The 16,611-nt window shown below is 41.8% G+C and overlaps 1 protein-coding gene and 1 long non-coding RNA gene across 6 annotated transcripts in view; both read right to left on the bottom strand.

Moving 5' to 3' along the window:
- KCTD1 (potassium channel tetramerization domain containing 1) overlaps nucleotides 1-16,611 on the bottom strand; it is a 289,937-nt gene that overhangs the window by 85,179 nt on the left and 188,147 nt on the right. Inside the window, exon 1 of one of the 5 annotated variants that reach the window (XM_060173643.1) lies at nucleotides 7,657-7,731. The exons of the other annotated variants lie outside the window; for them this stretch is intronic. The gene's annotated coding sequence lies outside the window, so the exon portion shown is untranslated. Of the gene's footprint in view, nucleotides 1-7,656; nucleotides 7,732-16,611 lie in introns of those variants that run through there. 5 annotated transcript variants of the gene reach the window in all.
- LOC132533155 (uncharacterized) lies at nucleotides 13,521-16,277 on the bottom strand. Its single transcript, XR_009545065.1, has 2 exons — nucleotides 15,834-16,277; nucleotides 13,521-14,597 (listed from the first exon to the last, which is right to left on the bottom strand). It is a non-coding gene; the product is annotated as an uncharacterized LOC132533155 (long non-coding RNA).

The raw sequence follows: 16,611 nt of genomic DNA on the forward strand, positions 1-16,611 counted from the left end.
TGGGCCATTGATTCCTAATTAGTGACATTATTCCTACTCGAGCAACTGGTAGGGACTGATGTGGAAGATATATAGAATTGAATCAGAGGATTACTCTGATTCATACACTGAAGACACGTTGGAAGTCAGATCTGATGGAGGCGTCTGTGGCCAGAGACCCTGGGAGGCCCCGTTATGTAAGCAGCTAATCTGTTAGCCCTGGTCTGAACATTGTATATACACTTGCTTCTTGGGGTATTCTGGGGGGGACATTGGTGGATGATATTTTCTGCTCTGGGGACAGATGAGTAAGACGGGAGCACACTGAAAATACGTCAGAAAGAAAACAAATGAGCAGTAAAGACAGAAGTGAAGCAATCATCCTCAGTATTTTATTGCAGTGAGCTATTCTTTATAATTTTCACACTGTAAAGGATTCATCTGTGTTCTTGGAGAAGTATCTTAAAATAAATACCAATAAGAGTATTAAAAACAAACCAATTTTATTATTTATTTATTTTTGCCTCCAGGGTTATCACTGGGGCTCAGTACCTGCACTATGAATTCACAGCTCCTAGAGGTCATTTTTCCCATTTTGTTGCCCTTGTTACCCTTGTTGTTGTTATTGTTGCCACTACTGTTGTTGTTGCTGGATAGGGCAGAGAGAAATAGAGAGAGGATGGGGAGAGACAAATAGACACCTGCAGACCTGCTTCACTGCCGTGAAGCAACACCCCCCACTTTGCAAGTGGGGAGCTGGGGGCTCCTACCGGGATCCTTGCACTGGTCCTTGTGCTCAGCGCCCTGTGCACTTGACCTGCTGCACTACTGCCCTCCCCTTAACAAACCAGCTTTATAAAGATCAACCTGACTGACAGGATACTGTGGTACAAAAGTGAAAATACACTCGAGAAAAAAAAAATATCCTGGAATTTATAGAACACCTTGTGCATAAGTACCAGGTACCGACGAGATCCTGGAACATTAAAAACCTTATGAGCAACCATAAGCTAAACTTAGGCTTCTAAAAGTCCCAGGAAGAGAAGGGCAAGATAAATCTTTGTCATTTGCAAAGGAGGAAAACTGAGGAAGGGAATATTTAATTAGCTGACCAGGGTAAAAAAAAAACAAAAAACAAGTTGACCTAAAGTTAGAAGTGAAATGCTTAGAGACCTAAGCCTGCATTCTCTACTCTCAAAACATGTTGTCTCAGGGGCAGCCCAGCTGCACCTGACCCACCAGGACTTGTATCCCTCTCTGAAATCAGATATTTGATTTGCTGGTAGCAGCAGGTGGCACTGCATGGCAGCATTCTCACTCTGAGAACCCAAGCATACAGCTGAGTTTCTTTCGTGTTCTTGAAAGACCCAAATGAATTTTATTAGGTGGTTATTTAACCACAAGGCATAGTTTACACTGACAGAGCAGCAGTGTGAGTGACAGAGCAAGGTAGGTAGATTGAGATGGCAGGGAGAGTAATGAATGGAAAAGAAATGTATTAAAGAGACAAGAAGACAAAGAAGGGAGGGAGGTATCAGACAGGCTGGATTAATTCTCCAACTATCTGTCTCCTTAACTATACAGGAAGTCAGTTTCTAATGCCTGTCTGCTTTCCTGTAAGTCCTCTGGTTTATTTCCTAGTAGGATATCACTTCATCCCTGTAAGTGGGCTCATTTGGTAGGTAGCCATGAGAGAAGTTTGCAAAGAGGATTTCAAGTATTCTCCATGGTTTGCAATTTGCTATGGCCTTAATAATAGGTCTGAGTGAGCCCTCTATGTATCGCGTCCTTCTGAAGATGGTAGAGTTGAAGCCTGCTTCTTCGAGAACCATGTAGATCCTTGACCCCGATAGAAAGTTCATTAATGATTGACTTCACACTGAAAAAATGGTCTGATAGAAGATCACAGAGATCAGTTGAAAGGCTACAGATACAATCAGAAAGAATCAAGGGATAAGAACCACCCACTTATTTTTCTCATCAATTCCCCACAGTATTTAATGAAATACTTTTTTATTTTTGCACAGAGTAGAAAATGAATAAATAGCACTAGTGATGATAAAGCAAGTCTATAAAGCTCTGTATTTGAGTGCTCTGATCTCCTTCCAGTAAATGACCTCAGTGATTTTTCCCTTAGGGCAGTGCCTCTCAAACACTTTTGTTACCTACCCATCTCACCCATCAACTAAAAAGAAAAACAAAACCAAACCCACAATGCCATGGTATTAGTGGGCATATATGCCAATTAAGGGAAAATTAAACCCTTAAAAAGGTGAAAAGAATTCTGTGGAAGTAAAGTAAATGTACAATACTTTTCAAGACAGAAGTCTGACACTGTCACACTGCACAGGAAATATATCCGTGCCACAGGAATTGGGCATGTGCTCTTGAGGTCTAGCAGACCACATTCTGAGAACCAGTGTGTTAGGGGGCATTGGTATTATAAAGTTTCACTAACTAATAAGACGTCCAGCCTTGTGAAGCTGGTGTTGGATCCCTGCAGCTCCAAGGCAGGACCAGGCAGGACCTGAGAGCTGAATTCCACCAAGTCCCAATTCAGGGTGCAGTTTTCACAAATGACCCACACTGAAAACCACCTTTGGAAACCACTTGACTAAAGACTCCACAGAGAAGGGAAAGACATCTTGTTCACTGTTCTCATCTCTTGCACCCAGCATGGCACTTAGTTGACACCAACAAGCACTTGCTGAATAACTAAATATTGAATTTCAGGACACAATTTAAAAGGTGGACACACCCCAAACTCCTCATCTTGTACCTTCATTATCCAGACTTCTTTCTCTTCTGTCCGATAAATAGATAAAATATTGGAAAGCACTTCAGTATAGAGACTGGGACCAGGAGGGGGAACAAAATAATAATTCAGGGCTGCAGCAGGCAGAGTATTTCAAGTAACATTAATAAAGCTACACATTATTTAAACACAGAGATCAAAAGAAATGCTACACATAACTTACATGGGCATTTATAGTGTAATGAATAATAACATGTTTAAACCAAGTAAAGCATTTTATGGTTGTAATCTTTTAACTGACACTGAATCTATAAATTCTATTTGAGGACAATTACTATCATGTTAGCAATAGTATCGAGAAGCAGAGTGGAGTTACGGTTGAGAGTGTAAGCTCCAGGGCCAGGCACCGGGCTTCTTCAGTATTAACCTCCATCGTGTGCCTATGCTGTGATTAACTCATCTTTATGTCAGTGATAATATCTTTTTTATTTTATTTTACTTTTGAGAGAGAGGGAGAGGGAGTGGGAGAGGGAGAGAAATAACAGAAAAACTGGTTCAGCTCTGACTTATGGCGGTGAGGGGGACTGAACCTGGGACTTTGGAGCTTCAGGCATGAGAGTCTCTTTGCATAACCATTATGCTATCTCCCCCACCCATAACAGTATCTTTTATGATTATTATGAAAAAGCAATGATTAATAAGTGGCCTGGGAGATGGTTCATTGTGTAGAGCGCAGAAGTAGCATGCATGAGACTCCACACATTTTTTTTTTTTTTTACCAGAATTCTGCTCAGCTCTGGTTGGTGGTGGTGCAGGGGACTGAACCTGAGACTTTAGAGCCTCAGGCATGAGAGTTTCTTTGTAATAACCATTATGCTGTCTACTCCTGCCCAAGGCTCCAGACTTGATCTCTGGGTCTGGAGAGAATGGAGTGATACTCTACTCTCACTAAATAAACAAATGAATAAATGAAAATTTTAAAGAAAAGGCAACTGACTCATAAAAAAAATGGGGAAAGTTAAGAATAGCATTTGCCTAGTGGTGGGAAAGTAAGTTACTAGTAAACTATTATTGTAGTGAGAGGAATTTCAAAAATATTTGGGGGGAGAGAGAGAGAGAGAAAGAGAGAGACTAGAGCACCACCCTCTGTAGACAGGTACCAGGGATGAAACCAAGAGTCTTAGGTATGCAAGTCCTTCACTCTACCAGTTGAGATAAGTTTAGAGATTCTATCCATCTATACTGTGGTTACTCAGAATACCATCCTTATTTATTCCCTCTGTTTTCCAATGATTCTGAAATTGCTGTGAAATGCCAGCATATTCTATATTGCACAGTATACAGTGATATACATATAACTAGGAACTAAAACTTTACGAGTACTATTTTTTCTGTGAAAAATACATATTATCTGATACACTTAATGTATATAATGAACTTTTGATATTATTAACTACCAAGAATAAGTAAGCTTTCACGTTAGAATCAAATTTAAGTACAACCTCTATCTCAGTGAAGATGCTTAGCAAATGAGAACTTGCCAAGCACAATCATGTTTAAATTTCCACAAATACCAAGTTCGACATAGTTTTAGAAACTCTTATCCCTACTGATGGCTTTAAATAGTCACTGCTGAGAGACCCCATATGAATGGAAGTGCCCTCAAAAATACAAAACAGGTCTTTTTAAAAATATATCTTTATGCATAAGATATAGCAGAAGATGAGACTCTGCTATAATAATGATGTTAAAATATTAACTTCTTTTGGTGTACTGCACCAAAGTAAAAGACTCTGGGGTAGGGAGAGGGTTTAGGTCCTAGAACATGATGGCAGAGGAGGACTTAGTGGGGGTTGAATTGTTATGTGGAAAACTGGGAAATGTTATATGCATTGTGTTTTGCTGTCAACTGTAAAACATTAGTCCCCTAATAAAGAAATTAAAAAAAAACATATATTAACTTCCAGTTTTCAAGTTAGCTTGGTACTTTCTGAATGAGTCTGTTTAGCAATACAAAGATACTCTATGTATTTACATTTGAAAGCAGGCTGGCTTCAGAGTGGAAATTTTAAACTGGAGGGCAATCATGAAATTAACCAGTAGGACACTTTAACTCTGTGGTCTGGGTATTAATATTCGCCCAACCATTTGTGTAAACTAAGAGTCAAAGTAAATTTCCTCATTGGACTTATATTAACTGCTGACTTACCACTTCATGTCATTGGTATGTGGGAATTAAAATGTTAAACAAATTAAGCAGTGATAAGTGCTTTTCTCGCTAAAACCATATTTGGTTGCAGTAATGTGATTTAGTTGGATGATAATAAAGGAGAAAAAAGGAGGTAAGAAATTAGCATATTTTAAATGTAAAAAAAAGAATTATGGGAGAGGGACCATGGCTGTTCTAGGTAAAATCCTATATTCAGAGCCAAATGCTGCCATTTGTTGCTTTAATTTAAAAATCTGTAAGAAAGCATCAAAATCAATCCAGCTTATTCTTAATGAGACAGCTCTAGCAAGAGCCTGTTCACTTTACCTGTTCTAATTAGCATGAATATATCCTCAATGTCAAATCTGACAATACGTTTAACTAAATTAATGTTAATCTGTAACACAGGATCATATTGAGTTAGCAGCACTTAAACAGGATTTACATATTAACATTTTGATAATAAAGAGCATTATGAGCTCAGGGCTGGAACAGAAGTGGTTGGAGAGGTGACTGTTTCTCCCCCAAGGGAAACTGAGGGTAAGGGAGGCTTGAAGGCTTATGAAGGGGCCCCACTTGTTAGGTATGTTTCCATGCACACATGTGCCCAGCTGTTGCCTGCCTGCTATCTATCTTCCCAGGAAGCGCCCTGTCCTAGGTAACCTTGTAAACTGGGAATCAGATGATAACGCACCTAAATTATTGATGACAAGTAGTATGCTTGAAAATTCCACACAGGTGACCTCAGAGGCCCCCACGGAAGCTTACTGGGTATGATTCTTGCTTTATAATAGCTACTTATGCTGAAATTACTACCTCCCCAAGATTTATCTGAAGATAGCTGGGAAGGCTTAATTTGAGGTAGATATCAACACACACACACACACACACACACATACTTATTGACCTTAATTCACATATCTTTCAGAAGTGATAGAAAGGGTAAGGGAAAAAGGATATATATTAACTTAGAACTAAAAGAATATCAAAATCACAGCTTTTACAAAAGTGATAGTATCTGTCAGTTCCACATTTTAGTTCTAAAATGCTTAAGAGAACCCCAAAAGCAAGATGATTAAGTTTTGATTTTTATCTACAAACTTTCTGTCTAGCCTGTCTGACACTGGAAATACTGAGATGGGTAAGAGCAGTCCGTGCTTTGAACAGGAACAGCATTAAAACACCTCAGTGTTGGGTTGGCCTCTTCCGTCTTAATTTCCTAGAGGCTAGAAGTTTATAGCCTGATGGTTCCAAGTGCTCTCGTAGATGCCTGCAGCCTAAGTTACTAAATCCTCTCCTGCCATAAAACAAGGAGGCGGAACTCCTCTGGGCCCATGTTAGTTCATTCTGAGCCCTTTCTTTTCAGAGGAAAGCTTGCACTTCAGCTGCTGAAGAAACACAGAAAAAAAGCATGCGATGAGCTGTCACTTTCCCTCCATTAGATCTATCTCCCCGGAGGAGATTAGGCTGTCCAGGGTCTGAGCGTGAAGAGCTGGGGCCTGGATTGTCATAGGACTCTAGCTAGGGGAATCTCGAGTCAAGATAGGTAGTATTTTGAGAGCTCTTATGGTGTACTGGGCACCAGACATAATATTTGATTGTATTGTTTGTCACTGTTGTTATTGCTGTTGTTGTTGGATAGGACAGAGAAAATTGTATTGTTTCATTTAATCTTTATAATGACATGTTTTTATGACATGTCACTGAAAATACTATTCGGAGAATACCCCAGTACACTGACTCAATCTTAGCAAAAGAGAAACTTCAATTTCTCTTCACTAGGCCCATTTTCCTGATGGCAGTAATCAATTACTCTTTGTTCATTTTTTAAAATGATCTTATTTATTAATGAGAGAGAGTGAGAGACCTAAAGCATCACTTTGGCACATCCAATGCTGGGGATTAAACACGGGACCTCATGCTTGAGAGTCTAACACTTTCTTTTTTTAAAAAAACTATTTTAAAAAATATTTATTTATTTATTTATTCCCTTTTCTTGTCCTTGTTTTATTGTTGTAGTTATTATTGTTGTTGTTGATGTTGTTGTTGGATAGGACAGAGAGAAATGGAGAGAGGAGGGGAAGACAGAGAGGGGGAGAGAAAGACAGACACCTGCAGACCTGCTTCATCGCCTGTGAAGCAACTCCTCTGCATGTGGGGAGCCGGGGGCTTGAACTGGGATCCTTATGCTGGTCCTTGTGCTTTGTGCCACCTGCGCTTAACCCGCTGCGCTACTGCCCAACTCCCAGTCTAATACTTTCTTTGTGTTACCTCCCAGGCAGCAAAGATTTACTATAAAAATTATTTTTTGTGTGGTAATGGGCTTTGTACACTGAGTGATTCCATCAATTTGACTTTTTCCTTCCTTTTATTTAAGAGAGATCAGACCACTGCTCCACCATATTCTGATACTGTAGTGTCCCCATGTGATGCTGGGGCTTGAGCCCATGTCCTTGTAAATGGAAGTTATCCCTGTCACCTTAAACATTAAAAAAAAAAAAAAAAAATCCCCTAAGAAAGTACTTGTTTTATAAATGAAAAGAATACTCACTTCACAAGGCTAATCTGAGGATTTCAGGAGGACATGAGTTATCTAACAGAGGGCCAGACAGTAAGAAAAGAATGAAAAAACGTTAAGATCTATTAAGATTTTGTTCATTCTAGTTCTAGCATTCTCAGGGGTGGATCTATAGTTATTAAAAACCTTCCCCACCTGTGGGGGGCGTCGCTTCACAAGAAGTGCAGCAGGGCTGCAGGTGTCTTTCTCTTCTCCCTCTCTGTCTTCCCCTCCTCTCTCAATTTCTCTCTGTCCTATCCAACAAAAACATCAGCAATAACAACAACAGTGATAAACAACAAGGGCAACAAAAGGGAAAAAAATAGCCTCCAGGAGCAGTGGATTTGTATTGCGGGCACCAAGCCCCAGCGATAACCCTGGAGACAAAAATCAAACAAACAACCAGCCAACCTTATATTAAATCCTTGTGGAATAATGATTCACTTTAAAAGCAGCCACAAGTATAAAAAAAAAAGTGATGCAGTGGATAAAGCACTGGATTCTCAAGCATGAAGTCCAGAGTTCAATCCCCAGCAGCACATGTACCAGAGTGATGTCTGGTTCTTTCTCTCTCCTCCTATCTTTCTCATCAATAAATAAATTCAAAAAGAGTCATCATAGGATATATACTGATTAATTAATTCCATTTATGTGAAATGATAGGAGTACAGCAGCTGATCTATAACAGCAGGAAGCTGACCAGTGATTGCCTAGGATGTTGGGGGTATTAACTGAGGAAGGGCAGTATACCTTCTAAGTATAGTCACTTGTAACTTGACTGGGGTGGTGGTTATGAAGGTACGCACAGCTGTCAAAACACAGTGGACTAGATGCTTAAAATGGATGCAATTTGAGCTGGGGGAGACAGCATAATGATTTTGCAAACAGACTATCATGCCCAAGGCTCTGAGGTCCCAGGTTCAATGCCCCATACCACCATAAGCCAGAGCTGAGCAATGCACCACCAATGTGTCCTAGAGTCATACCACTCTGGAGCCCTGCCCCACCAGGGAAAGAGACAGGCTGGGAGTATGGATCGATCTGTCAATGCCCATGTTTAGTGGGGAAGCAATTACAGAAGCCAGACCTTCCACCTTCTGCACCTCATAATGACCTTGGGGCCATACTCCCAGAGGAATAAAGAATAGGAAAGCTTTCAAGGAAGGGGATAGGATAGGAAGTTCTGGTGGTAGGAACTACATGGAACTGTTCCCCTCTTATTGTATGGTTTTGTCAACATTTCCACTTTATAAACGAAAATTTAAAAAAGCATTTTGTTGTATGCAAACCAACCTCAATAAAGGTGATTTATTATCTTTTAAAATTATTTATTTATTTATTGCCTCCAGGGTTATTGTTGGGGGCTCAGTGCCTGCACTATGAATCCACTACTCCTGGAGGCCATTTTTTCCCTTGTTGCCCTTGTTGACTGTTGTTATTATTATTGTTGTTATTGCTGTCTTTGTTGTTGGATAGGACAGAGAGAAATCGAGAGAGGAGGGGAAGACAGAGATGGGGAGAGAAAGATAAGACACCTGCAGACCTGCTTCACTACCTGTGAATGACCCCCTCTGCAGGTGGGGAACCGGGGACTCAAACCAGGATCTGTGGTGACACAGTATAGGTGACACAGTCTACCGGTGACCATGGATAGAAGTCCCCGCACAGTGCTGACGTCAGCCTTGGCGACAGAGTGTGCAGTGATCTGCACAGGCGCATGGTGGACTGTGGGTGGATCCAGTCTGTGCTGGTGTACAAAGCATTGTGGGTGGACTGAATATACTTAAAAAAGTATAGCCAGCCAGAAGTCACTCTCTTTGGCTGCTGCTTCTTCTGGCTAGAAGCATCTCGGTGGAGGTGCTCCAGGAATCTGTCATGGCTACTTCTCCTGGGAACTGAACATGTGTGACTCTGCTAGCTGGTAAACTTTTAGACCCCTCTACAGCCATGAGCAACCTTTACCAGAGTTGACAACTGTTTATCTTATGGGACTAAACGTTTGATAACTATACTCAGATTTTATGGACCTAGCGTATCTTAACCCTTGATAGTAAGTGCTTATTTTGCCTTTTACCTCTTTTACCCTAATAAACCTTGTATTATTTAAACCAGTTCCCAGCTGTGAATACTTTTATGTGCTACTGCAGCCCCCACAAACCCCTTTTTAAGTTAAATAACAGGGATCCTTATGCTGGCCATGTGCACTTAGTGCTACTTACGCTTAACCCTCTATGCTACCGCCCGGCCCCCTAATAAAGGTGATTTTAAAAAGCAAGTCTTGGGCTAGGCAGTGACCTAAGAACCTGGGTTCAAGGCCTTGTCCCCACCTGCACAGGGCTAGGTGAAACAGTGCTGCAGGCACTGAAATGAGGGGAAAAAAATAAAGAAAAAGAAACGGCTAGGGGCCAGGCGGGGCACACCTGATTAAGTGCACATATCATAGGGTGCAAGGATCCAGGTTCAAGCCCCTGGTCCCCACCTCCAGGGGGACGCTTCACAAGTGGTGAAGCAGGGCTACAGGTGTCTCTCTGTCTCTTCCTCTTTACCTTACTCTCCACCCTCAATTTCTCTGTCTCTATCCATATAATAAAGAAATAAAATAATTTTAAAAAATGGGTTAGAGGAGCGGTGGATTCATCACACAGTCACTGAGCCCCGCTGGTAATCCTGGTGGCAATAAAAAAAAAAAGTAGGTTAGGTCTAAGAAAATAAAAGCTAGCACAAAGTTTTATAACTAGATGCTAACCGAGTCTCTTTCTCTAGCATATTCTTAATGATGTTAATTCACTATGTTGTGAGTTCACCCATGTCCCCTATTTGTATATTGAAAACTGTCATCTCCAATACCTCTAATGTTATCTTATTTTGAAATATTGGGCTGCCAAAAAGTCCACAATGTATTTTTCTATGTAAAAATGTGTCATGACAGGGGCCAGGTGGTGGCACACCTGGTTGAGTGCACATGTTACATCACACAAGGACTTGGGTTCAAGCCCCCAGTCCCCACCTGCAGGGGGAAAGCTTCATGAGCCATAAAGCAGGTCTGCAGGTGTCTCTCGTCTCTTTCCCTCTGTCTCCCCCTCGCTCTCAACTTCTCTCTGTCACTATCCAATAATGAATAAAAAATGATTTAAAAAATGTGTCATGACTTTTCCAGCAACTTAGTAGAAGCATTGCAGACTTTATTTTTTTTTATTGGGGGATTAATGGTTTACAGTGAACAGTAAAATACACATCTAACATTTCTCAGTTTTCCACAATTCAACCCCCTCTAGGTCCCCTGCAGATTTTAATATTAAGATGAGGCCTTGTTAGAGTACAGTAGGTGCTAATTTGATATGACTGATGTCTGTGTGAAAATGGGGAGACGGAGGCTCAGATGAGCACACAGGGAGAATGCTGTATGAACACATGGTAAATATCAAAAAGATGTAACTACAATCCGAGGAATGTCTAAGACTGCAAACAATTCACCAGAAGCTGGAAGAGAGACATGAACAGATCCCTTGGAAGGAACCAACCAGGCTAACACCTTGATCTCAGACTTCTAGCTTCCAGAGGTGTGAGACAATTTGTTGTTTAAGCCACTTAATTTGTGGCGCAGGCCTAGGAAGCTAATACAGCAGGATTTTTTTTTTTTTTGAAGTTTCAACGCTTTAGCCAATTAGAATTTTCTCAAGTTCATCAAATCTTGATGGCATCTTATTCCCGAGACAGTCCTGCAGAGTCTACTGAACAGCAAATCTTTGTGGAGCTCACGAACTAATAGTGAAAGTATTTTCAGTGAACTTACTAGATGCTTGGCTCAATGCCAAGTGTTTTACAAGAGTCAACTCATTTAATCTTGGCAATGACCATAAACTAAGAATTAGTGCAATACCATTTTCAGATAGAGAAACTAAGGTTTATGAAAGTTATGTAATTTGGCCCAGTCCCAAACCCAGTGAGTGGCTAAGACTTAAAATCAATTTAAGGCTTCTCCCACAGCTCTGTGCATGGTTCCATAAGTCTGGAAATAGTATTGGTGGCTCACAGCCATATGGCAACTTTTGGAATTTCTTTATTATAATTGAAATTGTATAAGATAGCACAAATATACTTGAGAAACATTTAAAATTTTTTAATTTTGTTATCTTTTGTTGCCCTTGTTGTTTTGTTCTTGTAGTAGTAGTAGTTGTTGTTGTTGATGTCGTCATTGTTGGATAGGACAGAAAGAGATCGAGAGAGGAGAGGAAGACAGAGATGGGGAGAGAAAGACAAGACACCTGCAGACCTGTTTCACCGCCTGTGAAGCGACTCCCCTGCAGGTGGGGAGCCTGGGGCTCCGCCCAGATCCTTCCGCCCGCCCGCCCTTGCCCTGTGCGCCGCCACATGCGCTTAACACGCTTCGACGCTACCGCCGACTCCCGAGAAACATTTTTAAGTTACTTAAAAATCAATTTATTTTTCTTTGCATTCCCAAAGGGTTATGAGAAACACTGGTAACAGATACTAATACATGGGGAAAGGTGTCAAGTTAAAGAGCAAGTAGATTTGGGAAACACTGAGCTATACGTCCCTTGATAGAGTGTTTGCTAGAAGATGTCTTGCTTGTTCCCAAACTTATCTGATCCAGATTCCTATGTGTTAAGGTGGATATTTCAGAACCAGTGTTTCCCCTCGCTAACTTTAAGGAAAACTTTTTGTTTAAATGTCTGTGAGATTTGTTTACTACAAGACTCAACTTTCGTATTAATAAAATGTTGACAGGGAGTCGGACGGTAGTGCAGCAGCGGGTTAAGCGCACGTGGTGCGAAGCGCAAGGACCGGTGTAAGGATACCAGTTCGAGTCCCTGGCTCCCCACCTGCAGGGGAGTCGCTTCACAGGTGGTGAAGCAGTTTTGCAGGTGTCTATTTTTCTCTCCCCCTCTCTCCGTCCTAACAACAACGACATCAATAGCTAATTACAACTACAATAAAAAACAAGGGCAACAAAAAGGGAAAATAAATAAACATAAAAAAATTTAGAAAAATGTTGACGACAATCAATTTTTACTAGAGGACAGACAACAATCTACAGTCCAGGAACACATCAACTTAGGAGGATTCGGGGGCTTAGACAGCAATACTGAGTGCAACAGAGGTTGGAGGATGAGGTGGGGTTAGGGTATCAGGAAGGTGATATTACAACCAAAGTTTCTCAGTGGCCAGATGTTCTGGTCCCCAGAGGAGGAGTTAGGAGCCTCAGTAGGAATGGTTACTTACCCTAAAAACTGAGTAGGATGCTGACCTCGTCAGTGCGAAGTGCCTTCTTCCTTGCCTATTCCTGAGAATAGCCCTCGGCCTACACACCCCTGAACCTGGACTACATTTGCCTGCTGAAGGGGGTACACCAAAAGAAAAGACTCTTCAGGGGAGTTGGGCTGTAGCGCAGTGGGTTAAGAGCATGTGGCCGTGGGAGTCAGGCGGTAGCGCAGCGGGTTAAGTGCACATGGCGCAAAGCGCAAGGACCGGCTAAGGATCCCGGTTCAAGCCCCTGGCTCCCCACCTACAAGGGCATCGCTTCACAGGCGGTGAAACAGGTCTGTAGGTGTCTATCTTTCTCTCCCTCTCTCTGTCTTCCCCTCCTCTCTCCATTTCTCTCTGTCCTATCCAACAACGACGACAACAATAATAACTACAACAATAAAACAACTAGGGCAACAAAAGGGAATAAATATTAAATAAATAAATATTAAAAAAAAAAGAGCATGTGGCCGGAAGTGCAAGGGCCAAGGACTCCTGTTCCGAGTCCCTGACTCCCCACCTGCAGGGGAGTAGCTTTATAGGCAGTGAGGCAGGTCTGCAAGTGTCTTGTCTTTCTCTCCCCCTCTCTGTCTTCCCCTCCTCTCTCCATTTCTCTCTGTCCTATCGAACAAAGACATCAACAACAACACTATAATAACTGCAGCAATAAAAAAACAAGGGCAACAAAAGGGAAAATAAATATAAAAAATAAAAATAAAAGACTCTTCAGGAGTTCCCTAGAGCACGCACACACACTATTCAAAGTTTCACTTTATTTCCAAAATATTGTCCCTATACATAGGATTAGCTCAATTTAACTGTACATATAATTTATTTCTTCTGTTAGCAATGATATGGAAGGCAGCTATACTCACCACTATACCATGCCCTTAGCAATGATTTTGATGTGTGAGCTTCCAAATTCATAGGGGGTCAGGAAGCCCCCCCCCCAATGACATTTTTTCATATTGTTCTATTCCCTCCCCCAAAATTTCTCTAGGCAGCTGCTATATCTTCAAACATTTAAGAAAGATCTACCATTTAGAGATCACATGGGATGTAAGCAATACATTTGCGTATGCACATTAAGTGTCTGGATCCAGAAGACACTTAAGAAAATGTAGTGGTGGTGGCTGTCTCTAGGGAGGAAAATTCAACTGGGAGTCAAGAGCAGGAGGAAAGCAATTTTTCATGGCATATTTAAAAATTTTAACATGCACATATGTTCAATTATAAAAGATTTCTTAAATTAAAAAAAAAATCCAAAGGCACAAAACCACATATGTCTTTCCAGGGTTGTTAAAGATTCCCAACTTTTACTCATGAAAAATGCCTTGATCTGTTTATATATTCTGCCTGGACTACTAGTTCCACCCAAAATGGTCCTCTGGAAAGAATGCTGAATATCAGGACTTTTTTTTTTTTTTTAATTATCTTCTAGAAAAATTCAGCCAGGGAGTATGGATCGACCTGTCAATGCCCATGTTCAGTGGGGAAGCAATTACAGAAGCCAGACCTTCTACCTTCTGCACCCCATAATGACCCTGGGTCCACAGGGAAGCTATCAGGGGAGGGGATGGGATACGGAGTTCTGGTGGTGAGGACTGTGCGGAGTTGTATCTTCTTATCCTATAGTTTTGTTGGAGTTTCCATTTTATAAATAAAAATGATAAATTAAAAAAAAAAAACTCAGCAAAATCAGCCACCAGTCTTCAGAGCCTTCCTGGATGAGTCCAGCAAAGAGTAGAGAAATCATCCAAATATCAACTTTTGAAATCTTGGTATATTTCTCACAAGTAAGTCTTCTCCTGACCGAGGACGTTCAAGAAAACCTTGGGAAATAGGGGGAGAAGGTTAGCTGGTGGGCGCTTGGAACCTCAATATGCCCTCTGGGTCTTGAACAAACACCCTGCCACCCCCAGGAGGCAGGGAGCATCTCAAACTCACAGACCAACTGTAGTGATAGGATGAAGTAAGCTTCCTTTCTCTCTTCCTTCTTTCTTTTACTACAAAGTCAGGGATCAAATTCAGAGCCACACACACACTTAAGACGGGAATTCTACACTGAGTCGGGCCATTTCGCAGGCCCTGAAGTAGACCTTTTAAAAGCCTATGACAGACTGCAGCAACGCGTGTGTTCTGGTCTGCTGCTTCATTTCCAGGGTTAAATTCTGGCATGCGATTTCTCCAGAAGTCTGTATTCATAACTCTCTATTGCCTCCAGTGAGGTCCAGCCAACTGCCCCGCCAACAACCCATTTTTTTCTTTGCATCCCAGAGGCAAACTGAACTAACATACTATTTCCCAAAAGTCTCGCACGAGTGGTTCCCTCTGCCTGAAATACGCTTCCCGGGGTGAGAACCTTCACATATCTGAATTGTTGTCCTGAAGGCCCCAGCTAAGCGGCCCCCCCTTCCCCATCACCACCTGTTATAATCCATTTGTACTTTCTGTACAACATTTACTACTGTCTCATTTTCCCACTGTTGTCCATGTTTGGTTGGTCTTCAACCCCGCACAGTGTCAAGTTCAGAGAGGGCAGGTCCCTCATCAGTCTAGTGAAGGGCTGTCTTCTCTGGAGTTTGCCCAGCTCCTCTGGTAGGTATGTCAAGGGGAGGAGTCTGGAGGGACCCACTGATGATGTCCAAGGCACCTCTCCTCACTCCCAGGCTGGAGTCCTCAGTTTAAATGACCCTGGAAGCTAGGTGGCTACTCTTTAACAGCTTTATTATTTTTTTTTCTGGGTGCAAAGCAAATAAAGAAAAGTCCAAGGATAACACAGTTAGTAGAATGTGGGAAAAGGGGCCAGGTGGTAGTGCACCTGGTTAAGTGCTCACATTACAGCACACAAGGTCCCAGGTTCAAGCCCCTGGTACCCACCTGAAGGGGGAGAACTTCATGAGTGGTGAAGCAGAGCTGCAGGTGTCTCTCTGTCTTTCTCCCTTTTTATCTCCCCCCCAATTTGTCTCTGTCTCTATCCAAATATAAACAAATAATATATTTTTTTTAAATGTGGGAAGAAACTGCAAGGAAGCAGTACTTCTGGACATTTCTGGTTGGTTACTCACAGGGCAACTAGAGGAGATAGGCCTCCTGGGACTTCATAAACTTCTGGAGATAGGGAAAGGTTCTCCTAGCTATATGCAGTTGTGATCTGCATTGGGTTTCCAAGTGGTAGGACATGTTTCCTGGGAGAAGCAGAGTTATTTTAGATGGTACAGCTTCTAGTTATATGTGTTTTAGTAAGTCCTAGACAACAAAACAAGCACTGCAATCTGATGATTCTGTGGCTACTGTCACTTGGGATGAAGTCTAAAATAGTCAACAGGGAAGTACTAGAAAAATATGAGCAGGGGGGGTTGGGTGGTAGCGCAGCGGGTTAAGTGCACATGGTGTGAAGCATAAGGACCGGCCTGAGGATCTTGGTTCAAGCCCCTGGCTTCCCACCTGCAGGGGGGGTCTCTTCAGAGGCAGTGAAGCAGGTCTGTAGGTGTCTATCTTTCTGTCCCCTTGTCTGTCTTCCCTTCTTCTCTCAATTTTTCTCAGTCCTATCCAACAACAACATCAATGGCAACAATAATAACAATAACAAGGGCAACAAAATGGGGGGAAATGGCCTCCAGAAGCAGTGGATTTATAGTGCAAGCACAGAGCCCCAGCAAATAAGAAAAGTATGAACAGCCAATAAAAAGAAATGACAAAAGTCAGCAGAAAGGTAAAGTTCCAGTAGGGAGTCCTATTTTTTTGCCCATTTCCTCCAAGGCGTCCAGAAAGATGTTAAAAACTGAGGGGGAGAGGTTGGGTGGTGGTGCACAAGGTAAGGTGCACATGTTACCATGTGTGAAG

The sequence above is a fragment of the Erinaceus europaeus genome, chromosome 15 (assembly GCF_950295315.1).
Source record: "Erinaceus europaeus chromosome 15, mEriEur2.1, whole genome shotgun sequence".
Classification (NCBI taxonomy): domain Eukaryota; kingdom Metazoa; phylum Chordata; class Mammalia; order Eulipotyphla; family Erinaceidae; genus Erinaceus; species Erinaceus europaeus.